Source organism: Coenobita brevimanus, chromosome 16 (assembly GCF_032717465.1).
Source record: "Coenobita brevimanus isolate Jiangsu-jjx chromosome 16, ASM3271746v2, whole genome shotgun sequence".
In the NCBI taxonomy this organism is placed as follows: Eukaryota; Metazoa; Arthropoda; class Malacostraca; order Decapoda; family Coenobitidae; genus Coenobita; species Coenobita brevimanus.
This window is the reverse complement of record NC_136969.1, coordinates 13,608,298-13,629,205: the sequence shown is the minus strand read 5'-3', so window position 1 is coordinate 13,629,205 and position 20,908 is coordinate 13,608,298. Positions and strand designations below refer to the sequence as shown.

Genomic DNA, 20,908 nt, shown 5'->3' with positions numbered 1-20,908 from the left:
TTTATATAGTGGTGTTAATCTATTACTATAACCCAGCACTGAAGATGCAGAGATGGGAATTTTAAGCCAAGTTAGCGTAAAAAGGGTACAGTAGTTACACTGTTGTCTGTGTATTGATTACCTTCGTGTGTCTATTCGTGTCGGGGGCTGATGTTCACGAGGACGCTTCTGTATATTCACGCTTGCCAAGGTTTGTGTGATTTCGTGATTATAATGTGTCATGACATGGATTGTACTCTATAACTAGCTGCTGGACCAGGATGCCTTCACGTGGTGGTGGATAAATAGCTTTTTTTTTTTTTTTGGGGGGGGGCTGGTTATAAAAACGTCTTTCACCTCCCTCCCTTTACCCCGAGAGGAGGATGGTTGGACTGCAGAAGGGTAACACCACCAGAAACTCTCCCATCGTCCTTGCTTTGTGTGTCAGTGTGTGTTGTGTCGTATGCTGCCTGACGTGAAAGTGCTACGATACACCCACTGTCTTCCTAAGGGCTTTATTATGCTGCTGGTGTGTTGTTCTGTGTCTCTGTGTGTCGGTCTGAATCGTGTGACGGGAGACTTGGGTGTCGCACGGGAACTTCCTTATCATAGGGTTTAGCTGCTGTTGTCTAATGCCCGTCTGCCTGTATATCAGTTACCTCACGCCGCTTCTGGTGTGTGTGTGTGTGTGTGTGTGTGTGTGTGTGTGTGTGTGTGTGTGTGTGTATGTGTGCACGCTAGTGTCCAACTCTGTGCATCGATTAGATAACCCGTTCCCTAACACCCAGCAATCCACCACGCCGCAAATTTTCACACACCACCACCAACCTTGCCTCCTTTCTCGTCCCACCACTCCTTCGTCTGCCCGCGCACCCCACCACACCCCCAATGCATACAGACAATTGCCTTTCAGTTATCACCATATCATCTCTCGCTGATAAGAAGACATTGATTTTTACGGCAGGGCAATAAAAGACAAATAGCATGTGTCACTGGCGTATATCTGTCAAGGTGGAATGCCATTAGGGAGCAAGAGGTGGCAGGTGACGACTAGGTGGATGGAGGTTGTGTATGGTGCTTTTTTGTCTGTCTGTCTGTCTCTCTGAAATTCACGATCTCCCACACAATGTCTCTCTCTCTCTCTCTCTCTCTCTCTCTCTCTCTCTCTCTCTCTCTCTCTCTCAACGGTTTTCCCTAATCAGAATAAAAGCATGTGTAGGCATAGATATATGACGTCATAAGTATTCAGTGTGACGTCATCAGTATTTAGTGTGACATAATAAGTATTTAGTGTGACGTCATCAATATTTGGTGTGCTTTAATCAATATTCCACGTGACGTCATCAATATTCAATGTGACGTCATCGGTTGTCAGTGAGACGTCTTCAGTATTCAGTGTGACATCAACACTGAGCGTGACGTTATTAATATTCAGCATGAATTGAATATTCTGTGACGTCATCAGCATTCAGCATGACGTCATTATTATTCAGTGACGTCATCAATATTCAGCAGGACACCGATATCCGGCGGGACATCATCAATATTCAGTGTGACGTCATCAATATTCATTGTGACATCAATATTCAGTGTGACGTCATCAATATTCAGTGTGACGTCATCAGTAGTCCGTGAGACGTCGTCAGTATTCAGTGTGACATCAATATTCAGTATGACGTTAATATTCAGCATAAAATGAATATTCTGTAACGTTATCAATATTCAGCATGACGTCATGATTATTCAGTGACGTCATCAATATTCAGCAGGACACCAATATCCGGCGTGACATTATCAATATTCGGTGTGACATCATCAATATTCAGTGTGACATCATCAACATTCGGTGTGACATCATCAATATTCAGTGTGACATTATCAATATTCGGTGTGACATCATCAGTATTCAGTGTGACATCATCAATATTCGGTGTGACATCATCAATATTCAGTGTGACATTATCAATATTCGGTGTGACATCATCAATATTCAGTGTGACATCATCAATATTCAGTGTGACATCATCAATATTCAGTGTGACATCATCAATATTCAGTGTGACATCATCAATATTCAGTGTGACGTCATCAATATTCAGTGTGACATCATCAATATTCGGTGTGACGTCATCAATATTCAGTGTGACATCATCAATATTCAGTGTGACCCATACTCTGTTCCCTGTAAGTAGGCTGAATATGGCCATCTCTCCATCTCAGAAATACAACTGTAACAAGAGATTAACACCAGAATATGATGCTAGTCACGAGGAAGTGCTGAGATGGATGATGAGCCGTAGCATTATCATTTTCTGCCGCTGATCAACGGGAAATAAGCTGGAAAAAGACGAAATTCTCAGCTTTATTAAAATGAGAGAGAGAGAGAGAGAGAGAGAGAGAGAGAGAGAGAGAGTAGAATGAACAAGGTATAGGACTCCTATGATAGCCGCATCCTCCATAAGAACAAAATAATAATAATAATAATAATAATAAAATAATATTTTTTTTTTCATTCATTGCCAGACGCCATGTATCCCAAACGGGGTGGCCAACGGCTTAGAGTTAACTGTTTTACAGGGAGGGGCACTAATCCTCCCCACTTGACACGTGGGGATGCCAACAGCATCTGGTGTTCCCAGGCGCTCACCCATCCAAGTACTAACCAGACCCAACGTTGCTTAACTTCGCTGATCGGACGGGAAGCGGTGTACTCAACGTGGTAGGGCCGTTGGCATAATAATAATAATAATAATAATAATGATAATAATAAAATAATAATAATAATAATGATAATAATAATGATAAAATAAAAAGAGAAACTAGACTGAAGAAGACAATGGACACCTTTAATATCCGCACCCACCCCTGGAGTAAGCAAAGGGGAAAGGTATGGCTGATTACTCCTTCAGCACTTAAATGACACCAGTGTGGCACACAGGCCTGCCCAGTACAGCAAAGTACCCAGCTCATTTGTGTCTTAAGGTAAGTCCAACAAAACGCTTGAAAATGGCTAAGGATTTTTTTTTTTCTGACTGATAAAACGGCGAATCGTGTCATACAGTATTCTCAGATTTATTCGCAAATTTCACCTTGACCTTCCATGAGTGTGGGATGACGGCTGGTATTTGATGCCCTATAAAGACAAGTTGCCTGGCGTTGATTATTGTGTAGCACTCTTATGCTGTGTATTTCTGTGTGTATATCTATGTACTGTGTATGTATGTGAAGAATAAATCATATACATGAGGTATATAATTAAAAAACAAACATGGAATACCGAGCTTCCATCACTTGTTTTAAGACATCTTGAAACAACAGACAAGAGTTCAATATTCCACCCTTCTTTTTCCTAGGGAGTAATGCTTTATATGTGAGTGTGTATGGATTCAGTGTTCTGCCCAATCTCTCTGTGTCATACGGCAATTCCACACTGCGCTGGTGGTCTGTCAACTATACTCCAGTTACTCTAACTTGGTCCAGAGTTTCATCCTTTTGAAGCTTAATTCATATAGCTCAGTGGCAGAAAAAGAATGTTGTGGCATTATATCCTTTCCAAAGCACTTCTTTGTGTCTAGCACCACATTCTACTGTTTATTTCTCATTGCAACTCAACATTCAAGATGGATAGATGACAATTTTAGGCCAGCTTGAAGTAAAAGCAGTATAGTATGGATGTTTTTTGTGTATTCCATGTATATTTGTAAGCAAGTATGTACGCTGTGTATGTGCTGGCTGTGTATGTGTAGGCTGTGTATGTAGGCTGTGTGTGTAGGCTATGTATGTACGCTCTGTATGTAGGCTGTGCATGTGTAGACTATGTATGTGCGCTGTATATATGTAGGCTGTGTGCGTGTAGGCTGCGTGTGTAGGCTGTGTATGTAGGCTGTGTATGTAGGTTGTGTATGTGTAGGCTGTGAATGTAGGCTGTGTATGTGTAGGCTGTGAATGTAGGCTGTATATATGTAGGCTGCGTATGTGTAGGCTGTGTATATGTAGGCTGCGTCTGTGTAGGCTGTGTATGCAGGCTGCGTATGTAGGTTGTGTATGTAGGCTGTATATATGATGGCTGTGTATGTGTAGGCTGTGTATATGTAGGCTGTGTACGTAGGCTGTGTTTATAGCCTATGTATGTAAGCTGTGTATGTAGGTTGTGTATATGTGGGCTGTGTATGTAGGCTGTGTATGTAGGCTGTGTATGTAAACCCAGTCTCCTATCACCTTCCCTTATATGGCCTGGTAGCCATCCATCGGAGCGATACAGTAACTCAAAGGCTGTATTCTAGTCAGTCAAGAAAGCCCCCTAACTCCTTTTCCTAGGTGATTTATTTTCTTTCACCTTCCTCGCATAAAAAAAAAAAAAAGTCTTCTTCTGTGTTACATATAAATTTCCAGTATCGCCATACGCTGCATAAGAAACGTACAAAAGGATATTAACCGCCCCTATTCAAAAGTAAATCGCTAAGGAAGGGGTGTTAGGGAGCTTCCTTAACCGACGAGAATGAAGTCCAAAGAATGAGGACAGTAAGGGAAACGTGCATAATAATAATAATAATAATAATAATAATAATAAACCATTGAAAAACCATTCGTGTTATGCATAAATAAATAAATCAAATTAATAATGATAAATGGGAATTGCAATCGGGGAGAGAGAGAGAGAGAGAGAGAGAGAGAGAGCCAGCGAGCACCATGAGACAAAGTGACAGACAAGACAGACAGAGAGTATGAGACAGAGGGACAGAAATGAGACGTACAAACAGACAAGACATGCAAAGAGTCAGGCAGAAAGCTTCTAACAGGCGAAGTAAACACGGTAAGGCAGGTAGGTAGGCAGACACGGAGGTAGGCAGGTAGGCAAGGGGTAGGCAAAGAGAACGGCAACTCCTAACATTCAAGGCACGCAGGTAGACAGACGGACAGGCAGGTAGGCAAAAAGACAGGCAGCATACCCTGTCGGCTCATGGCACTGATTTACAAGGTGTCAAGTAATTTTCCTTCCTTCTGTCCTTTTTTTTTTTTTTTTTTAAACTTAAGGAGGATATTCAAGGGCTAAATATGAACAAAAAACAAGCTATACCAAAAAGGGTCCAGTTCTCAGCCGTCACGCAGTTACAACTACAGATCACACTATAGGTTCATTAAGAGCTTTTTCTCCCATAAGGTCATCAGTAATTTTATCTCCGTCACGGATGATATATACAACCACGTCAATATATCATTTCTAAACTGGAAATTACCCAGAAAGTTATCTTCCTAAGTTACTTTAAAATCTAGCAGGACACTGTACATCACCGTACTGATAGAAGCATAGTCAGTGTAACATTTCCACTTCTACATGGTCCACTCTCGCTACAGATACTCTTTCCTATTTCGTACATAGCCAACATGAGTTAGGATTAATACTGGTTGTCGCTCTCCCTCTGAAGAGGTCGTCCCGTCCTACAATGGCTCTTATACAGTCGATACAGAAGCAGAAAAAAATCACTCTCTACTAAAAATTGTCTATATATTTCTTATAGCCACAATATATGGGGTGACCCGTATATTGTGCCCTTCCGTCTTGTGTGTTGCAAGGACGGCAAAGTCTGCTGGTGTGGGCGGCGTTTAGACTGCATCATAAAATTAAAGATAACTCATGCAATCAATGGACGTAAAGCACACACACACACACACACACACACACACACACACACACACACACACACACACACTACTAAAAGGATCATGGGAAGCAGAAACTGATACAAGGTGAAACTCATTATGCCGACTCAGCCGTTTCATCGATGGACGTGAATTGAGATGCGTAATATATGGACTGGCATTTGAAACCCTGCAGTATTGTGCCTTTATCTGATCTTATTGTTGTTATTTGCAGACCATTTTATTTAACATTCTTTTTATTAATAAAGATTGGAATCTATCTCAGCTTATCTCCTTCAGTTATTTACGAGGTTCTTCATTGTTGACTAAAATCCTCCGAAAGCAGCAAGAATAAAGGGAAAAAATACGTCATCACAGTGATGTGGTTAAGGACTGAGAGAGAGAGAGAGAGAGAGAGAGAGAGAGAGAGAGAGTTACAAGTGGAAGGATGAAACGTCTTATTGTTGCTAGATTTTGCGTACGTGTCTTAGAAATTCTGTGTGTGTGTGTGTGTGTGTGTGTGTGTGTGTGTGTGTGTGTGTGTGTGTGTGTGTAGTCAGGCTGAATGTAACCTAGGGTGTTAATATTCGTCCATGCCTCACTCAGACCATAAAGTGTTTGGGAGAGAGCAAGAGGCGAGAATGTTGATGGTGTGCCACAAGAAAATGCTCTTAGGAAGGGGGACTGCGCTGGGTGTATGTCTGTGTATTTTAGAGTGTATTCCTGTGTAATTTTGGTATATAATGGGGGATGCGTTGGGTGTACCTGTGTGTATTTTAGAGGGAACTTTCGTGTAGTTCATGATCTGTAAGGTGTATTTTCTGGGTGTATGTATATTTTTGGTCTGCTCAGAGTGTGGTACGTGGATATTCTCTAAGATGGGGGACTATGCCGGGTGTATTTCTGTTTATCTGAGTGTATTCCTGTGTACTTTGGGTATATATGTGTCTTTTTCATGTGTATTAGTGTTCTCAGTTGCTGGTAATGGTGGAACATAAGAAAATTCTCTCAGATGGGGAACAATGTGAAATGGTGTTTTTTTGGGTGTATAAGTATTATCGTGTGTGTGTGTGTGTGTGTGTGTGTGGAATGCATGCTCGTGCCTCGGGGCTCATCAGTGTCGTGTGGGATAGGCAAATATTATTCTGCGTGTCAGCTCTACTACACAGGCACTAATTGTCAAGAAAATCAAAACATACTGAAGCTCTCTCTCACTCTGTCTCTGTCTGTCTGTCTGCCTGTCTGTCTGTCTGTCTGGCTGTCTCTCTCTCTCTCTCTCTCTCTCTTTTGCAAGCTAAGTCTAACCCCGCCAGGTCTAAGCGTTTCTCTTAAGCTGAAGAACAGAAGAACAACCAGAACAGAATAAGGATGAGGTTCCCTGACTCTGGGATCCGCCTTCTAGTCTGTTTAGGAAGCTCTCTAACACGATTTCCTAAGGTATTTATTTTGAGTTCGATTACGTCATTTTTATTTTATTGCTGCTGCTGCTAAACGCTACTGACAGCACTTATACCCAAGGTGAATCTAACTGTACGGAATGCATATATACATACGGGTATATACACGTTGCATACATAGATTCTACAAACAAACACATACATACATACATACCTGCAGGGTGATATATTTCTATCTATCTATCTATCTATGTCTATCTATATATGCATACATTCAAACTTGTGTATATACATAATCCTACATACATACAGACATACAAGTAACAGAACATCTACTTACAGTGATACATATAATACATATAGGATATACTGTACATACATACAAATAACAATAAATTGATGACATGGTACTGAAGAGGGGTTCAGAGAGAGAGAGAGAGAGAGAGAGAGAGAGAGAGAGAGAGAGGGGGGGGGGGCAGACGTGACAGGCAGGCTAAATCACCTATAAGAATAAGGCAATTCTATATCTTTTTTTTTTTTTTTTTTTTTTTTTATGCGAGGAAGAAGGAACCAAAGGTATGAGCCCGCAGTAACAGTTCCCTCCAAGAGAAAAACAAAATACAATAGAGAGTCAAATTCAAGATCCGATCATTTTGAGATGCCTGGACACACTACGTTTGAAAGACTGGAGATCATAGGCAGAAGGAAATACAGACAGAGGGAGACAGTTCCAGAGCTGACCTGTTGCATAAATGAAAGACTGGGAGTAACGGTTAACTCTTGCATTAGAGAGTTGGACAGAAAAGGGATGAGAGTTTGCCGCCAGACAGGTGCTACGCGCCCGTCGTAGAGGTGGAGGAATGCAAGCAGACAGTTCAGAGGAGCAGTGACCATTAAAGTAGCGATAGAAAAGAGATAAAGATGCAACAGTGCGGCGAAGAGACAGAGGTTGAAGGGAGTCAGTAAGAGGAGGAGAGTTAATGAGACGAAAAGCCTTTGACTCCACCCTATTGAGAAGAGCTGTATGTGGGGAGCCTCCCCACACATGAGAGTTGTACTCCACACAGGGGCGGATAAAACCCCTGTATAGAGTCAACAATTGTGCAGGGGTAAAGAAAGAGCGGAGTCGGCTTAGCACACCCAATCTCTTGGAAGCAGATTTTACAAGAGATGTAATATGATCTTTCCAAGATAAGTCCCGAGTAAATGAAACCCCAAGCATGTTCAAGGATGATGCAGGATTAATCTGAATATTATTAAACATTAGTGGGTATACCTGTGGAAGATTTTGTCGGGTTGATAGGTGTAAGAACTGAGTCTTAGATGCATTAAAGACAACCATATTATTTTTACCCCAGTCAGAGATATGAGCCAAGTCAGACATTAGGTGTGCCATAGCCTCATCCCTTGTTTCTTGAAGCAACTGTTGAGCTGGGCGTTGCGGGAACCGAATGGAAAGGTGAAGGGTGGAGTCATCAGCGTATGAGTGGATAGGGTTAGATGTACAGCTTAGAAGATCATTGATGAATAAAAGGAAGAGAGTTGGTGATAGGACAGAGCCCTGAGGAACACCACTGTTGATAGATCTAGGAGAAGAACGATGGCCGTCTACGACAGCAGCTATAGAACGACCAGAAAGGAAGCTAGCGATGAAGGCACAGATAGAAGGATAGAAACCGTAGGAGGGCAGTTTGGAAATTAAAGATTTATGCCAGACTCGATCGAAAGCCTTTGAGATGTCAAGTGCAATGGCAAAGCTTTCGCCAAAGTCCCGAAAGGAGGATGACCAGGAGTCTGAAAGGTAGGTGAGAAGATCGCCAGTGGAGCGTCCCTGACGGAACCCATACTGACGATCGGAAAGAAGGTTGTGATAGGAAAGATGCCTTAAAATTTTTCTATTAAGAATTGACTCGAAAACTTTTGAAATACAGGACGTTAAAGCAATTGGACGACAGTTGGAGGGTTGGGAGTGGTCACCCTTCTTTGGGACTGGCTGAATGAGAGCAAACTTCCAGCAAGAAGGAAAGGTACAAGTTGACAGACAAAGGCGAAATAGTTTGCCTAGGCAGGGTGTAAGCACAGAAGCACAGTTTTTGAGAACAACAGGAGGGACCCCATCAGGCCCATATGCCTTGTTAGTACTGAGGCCAGTAATGGCAGAAAATACATCAACTGAAGAAATTTTAATGTCAGCCATGAGGAAGTCAGAGGGGAGAAGTGATGGAGGAACAGCACCGGAATCGTCTAAGGTGGAATTGGAGGAGAAAGTCTGTGCGAAGAGATCTGCTTTATCAGTAGAAGAAATAGCTACAGAACCATCAGAGTAGAAGAGAAGGGAAGGATGATGAGGTAAAGTTGTTAGAAAGATTTTTGGCAAGGTGCCAGAAGAAGCGGGAAGAATTCGAGTTGGAGAGTTGAGAGCATTTAGTATGGATGAAATTATTTTTAGTAGAGCGAAGAACAGACTTAGCACGATTCCGGGCAGAAACGTAAAGATTATGTGATTCAGGGGTGGGTTGGCTCCGGTACCTTTTGTAGGCCTTCTCCTTGTTGCGGACAGCATTAGAACAAGCGTGATTAAACCAAGGCTTTCTTGCGTTAGTCAAAGGATATGAGAAAGGAATGTATGCTTCCATGCCCGAGAGAATAACCTCCGTAATGCGCAAGGCACACTCAGATGGCTCACGGCCATGGAAGCAATAATCATTCCAGGGAAAATCAAAGAAGTACTGCCTGATGGCCTCCCAGTCTGCGGCTCCAAAATGCCAGAGACGACGTTTCCCTGGAGGGTCCGCAGGCCGTACTGGAGCGATAGGACAGGTTAAGGTAATAAGGTTGTGATCGGAGGAGCCCAACGGAGAGAAAAAATTAACAGAGTAAGCAGAAAGATTAGTTGTGAGGAAGAGGTCAAGTATGTTGGAGCTCTCTCCAAGGCGGTCAGGGATACGGGTAGGGTGCAGTACAAGCTGCTCTAGGTCATTAAGGATAGAAAAGATGTAGGCTTGTTCACCAGGTGGATCCGTGAAAGGAGAGGAGAGCCAAAGGTGGTGGTGAACATTGAAATCTCCAAGAATGGAGATTTCAGAGAAATGAGAAATGGACAGAATGTGTTCCATCGTAGAAGTACGATAGTGGAAGAATTTTTGATAGTCAGTAGAATTAGGGGATAAGTAAACAGCACAGATATATCTAGTCAGAGAATGACAGAAAAGCCGAAGCCAGAGAGTGGAGAATTCAGAAGAATCAAGTTCAGGAACACGAGAGCAAGATAAGTCGTTGCGTATGTATACACAACAGCCACCTTTGGCTTTGAAATGAGTATAGAGAAAGTAGGAGGATACAGAAAAGGGTTTGCTGTTATTTGCCTCAGACAGCTGAGTCTCCGTTAGAAAAAGAAGGTGAGGTTTAGAGGAGGAGAGGTGGTGCTTGTCACGAATCAATTCGCGACATTTCCTTTTTGTGAGAAGCCACGAACTATTAGTGGAAAACTCACTGTGTATCGCTCAGTTAACCGTTTCTCTCTCCATTCCGGGGTATACTTTTCAAATAATTCGTCACCGTTTTCAAAAAGTGACCGATTTAATGCACGTCACTAAGTGCGCTACTGAGCGATACAATTATTTCTTTATCGTTTGCCTCTGCTTCCCTCAACCGTTAGCCACGCCTTGCGTCCTGCCCATTCAATGTATTTGAATTCAGTCTTGTGTTTGCTGTGGCGGAGAAAGGTTCTGTGCTCAGAAGTGGAGAGGTCAGCTAGCACCCCAAGCTCCACTAGACAGTTAATCCAGTCCTCCCACCTTAGTGGTGATACATAGCATTCATCGACTGGTATTTCTTTTGTGTATTTTGTAGTTTTAAGAGCTTAGTTAAGGTGTTTTTCCTAGGCGTAAGTATTTAGCTTCTGTGTGAGTGAGCGAGTACGTCTCATTGATTTGATTTGAAATGTAATGTTAAATTTATTTTTGTAATTAATAAATTTAACAGTTCTATTTCTTGAGCTTAATGTAGAGTAAAAATCTTGTTTCATTTCTCCATAATTAAGCTTATTTCCATATAGCTCCTAGCTTGCATAAACGTTTTACTATCCATAACTGGTACTTAGACCAGTCTTGTATTAACTTAAAATCCGTTGTGCCAGGAGTTAATGCATCAGCAAGAACCTGATGTTATTATTATTAGTATTAGTTATTTATTGTCAGGGGTGATGTAACTTTCTCCAGAGGCTAACAGTACAGTAAGTCAGCAATTGTGAGTAATTAGTCTCTGCTGTGTACTGTTGAGGAAGTTTATAAATTCTCGTTCTCAGAGAATCGTGCTAAGCCAACGTAAAGTAATCGTTGCTTGATGTAGCAAGACAACCATTGTCTCTGCTCTTCAATATTATTGAATATTATCAATTTAAATAATATTTAACCATTTATATCAAAATTACCGAGCTATTTTAAAAACCCCGTGACAATTGGCGACCTCATTCCAGGATATTAACTCCTAGCTCTAAAGCTATTCACGAGATAGTGCTCACTCATTCATATTTAGGTATTTATCATTAAAGTTTATAGGCACAAGCTTACTGGTGTTTACCCTTAATTTAGCAAGTGAATTTTGCTTTATTAATCAATAGAGTACTTAACTCTAGTTTATTCTTGGTAACGCCAGACGATTTTATTCGCTCCTGGGAAGTCGCCGTACCCATTGTGTTTATTATTGAGTCTTCCCAGTCATTTACATTTTGATTTATTCTTTGCCAGTTAACTAGATAAGACTGGTCACCACTAGCTTGTGTCTGTATTCTTTACTTGTGTTTATTAGTATTCGTCGCTAAGCAGTCAGTACTCAATTTCGGTTTGCTTAATAAATTAGCGCCATGGCTACTACTGTATTTTTACAGGAAGCCAAAGAAATGGGTCTTTCGGACCCAACCGAAATTAAAGAGTATATACTCTCACGGCATAATCAGGAGCAGCAGCGCGAGAATGATGCCCGTGAAGAGCGTAAGATTCAGCGCGAATACGAGCGAGAACAGCGTGAGGAACGCGAAAAGGAGCGCGAGTACGAGCGAGAACAGCGCGAATACGAGCGTGAACAACGAGACAAAGAACGAGAACATGAACTTGAAGTGCTGAAGCTCAAGCGAGATTCCTTGGCTTCAAACACGTCTGGTGCAGTTGGTCAAAGCTCCACGAGCGTTCTCCCTGCACATGTCCTGGCGACCCCACGCATCAAGCTTCCTTCATACAAGGAAAGCGAGCGAATCGAGCCGTATATAGCTCGTTTTGAGGACATGGCAGACTTATATCAACTGGATGAGGCAGCTAAGCGGCTTCAGTTTCTTAGCCTATTTGAGGGCCCTGCCCTCGATATTCTCCACAGAATTCGTGGAGACAATCTCACATATGAGATGATGAAAGCTGCACTCATTAAGGCGTATGGTCTCACAGTAGACGACGCCAAAGTTCAGTTCATGCGAGCTCGTCTCCAAGACAAGGAGACAGCTGTTCAGTTCCTTGATCGTCTCACAGCTTACTTAAATGAGTGGATGGAGAAAGATGAAACTCCTTCCACGCGTGAGGGGATAATTGACCTTATGCTGCGTACACAGCTAGAGAGGTCGTGGCCTGCGGAGCTCATAGCACAGCTTAAGATCTGCCAGGTGAAAGATGCCAGCCAAATGGCAGAAAAGGCTGACGCATTCTTTACTGCATACGGGTATCAAGCTCGTAAGCAAAACACCTGGAGCAGAAAAGATACTGCCAAGTCTGGGAAGTCGTCTCAGACTGAACCCCAGCAACAAGGCCATTCTCAGAATAATGGCCAAGGTCCAAAACCGCAGTGGAAGGACCAGGGGCAAAACACTCGGAAACCTGAGTGGAAGAGGTACAACAAGTACCCTAATCAGCAGCAGTATCAGCCACGCAACCGACCGTCGGGACAAACTTTTTCACCACCAGCTCAAAAGAGGCAGGAAGCGAATGCAGCCTTCATTCCTCAGCAGCAGCCTGGTGGTCACGTCCCTACCAGTGTGGGTACTTCCCCACAGTTCACTAGTCCCACAGTGACAGTGAACCCCCCTCCACAGATGGCCAATGTTCCATCTTATAACCCTCAAGGCACAATGTTTGCCACATCTATTCAGCAGCCTCATGAGTGGCTAGCTGCTTCCTCCACAGGCCCCACCACAGGTGACAGTACCTTCCTTGTACAGCCAGGGTTTGTGGGAGGCATTCCTGTGAAGGTCCTGAGAGACAATGGTTCCTCAGGTTGCTCTGTCAAGCAGAGATTAGTTCGGCCTGAGCAGTATACAGGTCGACAGATCCATGCAAAGCTTATTGATGGATCAGTGAGATTGTTCCCTGAGGCATGTATCCAGGTGGCATCTCCATTTTATACTGGTATGACACTTGCAGTTGTCATGCCAGAGCCTCTATTTGACTTGATAGTAGGCAATATTCAAGGAGCCAAGGATAGTTGCTCCGATGATGGCGCCACTCAGACTTCGGCTGCTGCGGTAACACGAGCCATGACTGAGGCTCCAGATTGTGTCACCCCAGTGATCATTGAATCGCCGCAAGATCTGATGTGCAGTCAACTTGTTGTACAAGAACAACATTCTGACCCGACACTTGCTGCCGTGCGGAATAAACAAAAGGGTCGAGTGATTAAGTATTCACGGGGAGGTCGAGCCAAGTTCCTTTGTAAACAAGGACGGCTCTACCGTGAGTCACGAACACCCGAGGGCGAGGTTCGACTGCAGTTTGTCGTTCCCGCCAAGTACCGCCTAGCAGTGTTACAATGGGGTCATTGTTCAGTCTCAGGAGGTCACATGGGCAAAAGGAAGACCCAGGGCCGTATCCGAGCTGACTTTTTCTGGCCAGGGATGGGACGGGACATAGATAGTTTTGTCCGTTCTTGCAGTGTGTGCCAAAGTATCACCACTAATCAGGGACATGCCCTTCCTGTGCCATTTGTAACTACACCTGTAATCTCTGAGTCAGTTGAGAGACAGGGTAGTGGTGAAGTGGGTGCAGACCTGACGTCTCGCCCATTGGCCCCACAAGACACATTATGTCCAGGGCCTGTACATACATATTATGTACCGTAGGTTAAGGGGAAAGTTGAGAGGCGACTTGAGGCTATGGAAGACCCAAGTTTGCATAGGATTCTCAACTCCCGATACTAATATAAGTATTGTAGGTTAAGGGGGAAGTTCGAGAGAACTCCGTAAAGGCGACTTGAGGCTATGGAAGACCCAAGTTTGCACAAGGATTCTCAGCTTCCCGGTACTAATAGAAGTACTGTAGGTTAAGGGGGAAGTTCGAGAGAGAACTCCGCAGTGGCGACTTGAGGCTATGGAAGACCCAAGTTTGCATAAGGATTCTCAGCTTCCCGGTACTAATAGAAGTACTGTAGGTTAAGGGGAAAGTTCGAGAGAGAACTCCGCAGTGGCGACTTGAGGCTATGGAAGACCCAAGTTTGCACAAGGATTCTCAGCTTCCTGGTACTAATATAAGTATTGTATTGTAGGTTAAGGGGTAAGTTCGAGAGAGAACTCCGCAGTGGCGACTTGAGGCTATGGAAGACCCAAGTTTGCACAAGGATTCTCAGCTTCCCGATACTAATATAAGTATTATAGGTTAAGGGGGAAGTTCGAGAGAGAACTCCGCAGAGGCGACTTGAGGCTATGGAAGACCCAAGTTTGCACAAGGATTCTCAGCTTCCCGGTACTAATATAAGTATTGTATTGTAGGTTAAGGGGGAAGTTCGAGAGAGAACTCCGCAGAGGTGACTTGAGGCTATGGAAGACCCAAGTTTGCACAAGGATTCTCAGCTTCCCGATATTAATATAAGTACTGTAGGTTAAGGCACAGGTTGAGGACCCGTGTGCGGTTCGAGGCTATGGAAGACCCGAGTTTGCACAGGGATTCTCAACTGGCCGACCATAATCGTGTGCTAAAATTAATGGCGACCTCGAGTGTACTTTTCATAGCATGTACTGACTGCTAGCCAGAGAGAGTAATTGTAACATAATAAGAATTTTGTCTCATTGACACTTTTGATGCTCCACCTTAATTGGTTTTGCAGGTTCAGCAATGGGTGTAGCAGTTTTGCTGTGCGGACCAGCTGATCATCTGCCGCACGCTGCTGCCTCTTCTCCTCTGCCTTCGTCGTCGCCATATTATTTACTGTGTCATTTTACACGTAGGTACAGTTACACTACAACTGTCACACCTACACCGTGTATTACATACACCACGCTACACAACAATTAGTTGTCAGTGTAAATGTAGCGAATTTTCGCTCAGTTTGACCTGAGTACAGGATTTTCACCGTCGTCACGGAGTTTTTCCCTCAAGCTTGCTTCTATTAACGTAAATACGAGGTTTTTTCACTCACTGGCGACTGCGATTTTCTCCTGTATCAGGATAGCACACACACCACAGTGTGAATCTTGTGTGACTGAGTTAGGATTTATATGTATGTATATTGAAATCATTCTTCTGAAGGAAGAAAGATTTAATTTTCATGGGGCGTAATGTCACGAATCAATTCGCGACATTTCCTTTTTGTGAGAAGCCACGAACTATTAGTGGAAAACTCACTGTGTATCGCTCAGTTAACCGTTTCTCTCTCCATTCCGGGGTATACTTTTCAAATAATTCGTCACCGTTTTCAAAAAGTGACCGATTTAATGCACGTCACTAAGTGCGCTACTGAGCGATACAATTATTTCTTTATCGTTTGCCTCTGCTTCCCTCAACCGTTAGCCACGCCTTGCGTCCTGCCCATTCAATGTATTTGAATTCAGTCTTGTGTTTGCTGTGGCGGAGAAAGGTTCTGTGCTCAGAAGTGGAGAGGTCAGCTAGCACCCCAAGCTCCACTAGACAGTTAATCCAGTCCTCCCACCTTAGTGGTGATACATAGCATTCATCGACTGGTATTTCTTTTGTGTATTTTGTAGTTTTAAGAGCTTAGTTAAGGTGTTTTTCCTAGGCGTAAGTATTTAGCTTCTGTGTGAGTGAGCGAGTACGTCTCATTGATTTGATTTGAAATGTAATGTTAAATTTATTTTTGTAATTAATAAATTTAACAGTTCTATTTCTTGAGCTTAATGTAGAGTAAAAATCTTGTTTCATTTCTCCATAATTAAGCTTATTTCCATATAGCTCCTAGCTTGCATAAACGTTTTACTATCCATAACTGGTACTTAGACCAGTCTTGTATTAACTTAAAATCCGTTGTGCCAGGAGTTAATGCATCAGCAAGAACCTGATGTTATTATTATTAGTATTAGTTATTTATTGTCAGGGGTGATGTAACTTTCTCCAGAGGCTAACAGTACAGTAAGTCAGCAATTGTGAGTAATTAGTCTCTGCTGTGTACTGTTGAGGAAGTTTATAAATTCTCGTTCTCAGAGAATCGTGCTAAGCCAACGTAAAGTAATCGTTGCTTGATGTAGCAAGACAACCATTGTCTCTGCTCTTCAATATTATTGAATATTATCAATTTAAATAATATTTAACCATTTATATCAAAATTACCGAGCTATTTTAAAAACCCCGTGACAGTGCTCAACAGAGCGAAAGTTAGATGAAAGGCCGCGAATGTTGCAGAAATGAAGAAGAGAGTCAGACAGTGGTTCCAGGCACCTCGAGTCGTCACCGGGAGAGGGGCAGATGGCGGGGGCATTTATGGTCCCCCCCCCCTGGGGACTCCGAGGCTGGGTGAATTGATGCCATTTTGGTGAATTTTGAATAGGAAGTGTAGTGTGTACTGTGCATGTAGTTTGGTGAAGATAGATAGAGAAATTTGTACTGGAGAGCATGCTGGCCTACTCTCTGTGTAACTGAGACACTGAAAAAGTTCAGCAAAGGGGGATGGTCAGGAACTAGTCCTGAGGGCTGATGAAACGGGAGCTCCAGCACTCCCTGTCATCAGCTTTCCATCCACCCAGGGAGTACTGCCCTGCTCGACTGGTGCTACAGTCTACATACATACATACATATATATCTATCTATCTGTCTATCTACCTCTTGCCAGACACCTAAATCCCTTAACGGGTGGTCACAAACAATTAGTCTCCATATCACCGTCTGCCGCCACCACGCTGCCCTCTCCCCTACTCATAGCCCCTCTTCCATACACCCTTCCCCCCCATCCCTCCATGTCACTCTTGGTCTCTCCTAGTCAGTCTCTCATTCTCCACTTCCATCAGGCTGCCCCTCCCTCAAATCACACCCCAAAATCCATACACCCTTCCTCCCCATCCCTCCATCTCGCTCTCAATCTCTCTCTCACTCTTACCCTATCCACCTCACTCACACACACTCTCTCCTAGTCAGTCTCTCATTCTCCACTTACAGACACTAAACTTACAAGCAAAACTAAACAAGGATTCATGAAAGGTCGTTCCCTATCTTACAACTTTACTGTCATTTCCCCCGACGAGTTATGAGGTAGGAGATAACGATAAAAATATTTGCGGTTATTTATCTCCATTCTGGCCAGGCTATTAGTACGGGTTTTAAGCTAGGGGTTAATGGGCAAGGTGTGGATGTGTGACGGACAGGAATATCTTATAGTGAAAAGAATATTGGCGAAAGGGAAGGATACGGTGAGGTCAGTATTTATGGAAGTTTGCTAAGATGGTTACTAGTCCCCTCATCGTTGGGATAACTCTAGTAATGTGCTCTATTTATACTGATACTGATTAACCCTTACATTCTTGGATGAAATTTAGGACTCGTATCCTCGTCGGTTATGGAAGCTCCCTAAAACTCATTCCTAAGTGATTTATTTTACTTCTTACACCGTTCTGTCCCCTCCTGTGTTATATAAATTTTTTCAATATCGCCATACTCTGAACAAATAATGTTCGACAGGATATGAACCTGCCATATCCAAAAACAAATCGCTAAGGAAGAGGTGTTAGGGAACTTCCTTACCCGACGAGAAGACGAGCCTAGCGATCTATTCAATCAAAGACCAGATGATTTTTATTCATCTGAGAGCGAGTCATGGAACTGAGAGAGAGAGAGAGAGAGAGAGAGAGAGAGAGAGAGAGAGAGAGAGAGAGAGAGAGAGAGAGAGAGAGAACGCCCCTTGCATAATTCATGGCAAGTTTTCTTTATTAGCAATGCAAATGTTGACAAGCAGTAGGGCCAGTCGCTTTATGATAATACACTGACTCCATGGACGACATACTGATACTGATGTGTGTGTACGGAGGAATACAAAGGAGTACAAAGGAAAGCAAGCACCAGCAGACCTACTGATCCTTTGGAGGCAGTTTGTTATAGGGAGGGTTCTAACTAACAAAGCTATTCAATGAGTTATATGTAACGAATGAACAGCAGGAGGGCGGCAGAAAATAGTGAGAAAGATCACTATGCAGCACTGAAAAACTGTCACGAAAATATCAAAGAAAAGGATTGTTCTGCACTATCGTAACCTGAGAGCGACAGTAACATCATGTCAGGAATATGTACGGATAATATTGTTGTTCTGCACATGTGTCATTCAGGCTTTGAACTAAAAAAACATACCGGTATACTTCACGAGTGCATTATTCAGGAAGGAACGTACTCAGCTTGGGGTTAGCAGACAAGTACGTATCAAAATTATCTTTAAAGGTCAGTACTGTATAGATGTGTACAACATTGGAGGCCAATTTGTTTCATTTACCCACATCACTGACGAATAAATGCTTAGCTTCATGTGACTAGAATCGTTTGCCAACAATTTTATGATCATAACCTCCAGCATAATTCGGCCGATTTACTGTATGTATTTCTCGACAACCATATTATTGTGTCCTCTGAAGATTTCATAACGAATAAATCCCCTCTTAATCCGCGTGCAGTTAACGTGAAGAGACATAGAGCTTCTGTTTGTTTCTCATATGGTTTGTTTCTTTATCTGGGTATCACTTTTGTCACCCTTTGCTGCTCTCTCTCTCTCTCTCTCTCTCTTTGTGTGTGCATGTGTGTGTAATAAGGCGACCAGAACTGGACAAGCTACTCTAAACGTGGGCATATTAGTGAATTATACTGTACAGTACAATATGAGCATCAAAGTTTCATATATTTTTAAACGATCTACCTATGATTCCTTCTTGTCTGTTGCATCCATACACTGCTTGCTTGGCTCCAGACCATCTGTTATCATAGTTCTTACACTTTTTTCGTCGTTTACGTTATGAAGCTGAGTACTATATAAATGGCTTTAATTTTTACTATAGATGTTCACAACCTTGTCTTTACTAATATTAAAATCCAGCTGCCATATTTGGTCCCAATTAAATACTCGACAGAGATCTCCCTGAATTACCTGTCACCGTAAAGGTGTGTCTGCTTTCCTAACATATTTACTGTCATTAGTAAATCTGGATATATTACAAACAAAACTTCGTCAGTACCATTCATATATATATATATATAAATATATATATATATATATATATATATATATATATATATATATATATAAAACCAAATGAGGCTTAACATTGAGCTCTATGCAACTTCGCTAGTAATATACTATTTCTAATCTGATTCTCTTCCATTTATTATGACTGTTTTTTTACGTCCGGTAAGCCAATTATTATCGATCGAACCACCCGAGAACACTGTCACTAAAACCATGTATCTTCAGTTTCTGAAGGGGTTCTAGAGGGAAGCATTATCATATACTATTATAAGATCGAGACAGACAATGTCAATGGATTTCCTTTCATTGTATACGTTCAGTATATCGTAAAAAGTCCAAAAGATTCATAAGGTAAGAGGGATCATAATTCAGTTGCGAATCATAATTGGGATTATTTATTTCTAAGTGTTTAACGAACTTGTCTCTCACAACGGTGTCCAGCAACCTGCAAACCTCATACGTTCAGCTACCTCAGCGGTGTTTTTCTGGCTTTGATTTGTTGCCGTTTTTCTTTTACTTTTTTTTTTTTTTTTTCTAAAATAAGGGATACGTTTGCGAGCTTTCACTCATGAGGCACTTACTATATTTAAATGATTTAGTGAGGAGTTCAGTTGAAGATTTTTATATTATCGTCTTTATTTCCTTTACCATGAGCAGAAATATATCATCTGGATCCGGTGTTTCATTACTGTAAGTCTCCTGATGGCCAGTCGTACATCTTTCTCACTAATAGCAATGTCAGGAATTAAGCTAAACTCATCGAAAACAACAGAAGCTAAGGGAATTGAATCTGTATTTTCTAATGCAAATACGAATGCAAAGAAAGTATTGAGAATTTTAGCCATCTCAGTTTCCCTATCAGTTTGATTCCAATAATCACGGACTACAGGGGCTACTGGAGTGCTATTTACCTTCTTGTTTCTGATGTAGCCATAAATATCTGAGGATTGATTTACTGATACTGGTAATATGAGCTTCAGTGTTTTTCTTATTTTTATTATTGTTATTACTCGCTTAAAGGCCGCCTACGGCTGCCTCCGCTCTATGTCAAAAGGTCAGAAATGAGTCGTAACTCGGGAACCCGTTGCCCGATTGGAGAGGAGATTGTTTTATTCTTCAAGTTTCAATATTTTAACGGTACCTTAACCTAACAAAAATTGCGCTACGCTGCGCCATTTTTGCTTGTTACAGTAACAATAAAACCAACAAACATACAAAAATCGGATCATTATAATATAGATTATTACTATTATTATTATTATTATTAGTGGTGGTGGTAGTAGTAGTGGAAGCAGAAGAAGAATAACTAGTAGCAGTAGCAGTAGTGGTAGTAACATTAATTATATAATTATTTATTCATTTATTCTGTTCACTGACTTTTTCGGGGACAGTAATAATTGTGTGTATCTTTAATGCTGCCCCCCCCCTCTCTCTCTCTCTCTCTCAGCTGTTCTTAGGGCTGTTACGGG

General features: G+C 42.2%; 1 non-coding gene across 1 annotated transcript; it reads right to left on the bottom strand.

Moving 5' to 3' along the window:
* Positions 1-2,593: 2,593 nt before the first annotated feature.
* On the bottom strand, positions 2,594-2,712 carry LOC145391079 (5S ribosomal RNA). Its single transcript, XR_013895770.1, has one exon. It is a non-coding gene; the product is annotated as a 5S ribosomal RNA (ribosomal RNA).
* Between the last annotated feature and the right edge of the window lie 18,196 nt (positions 2,713-20,908).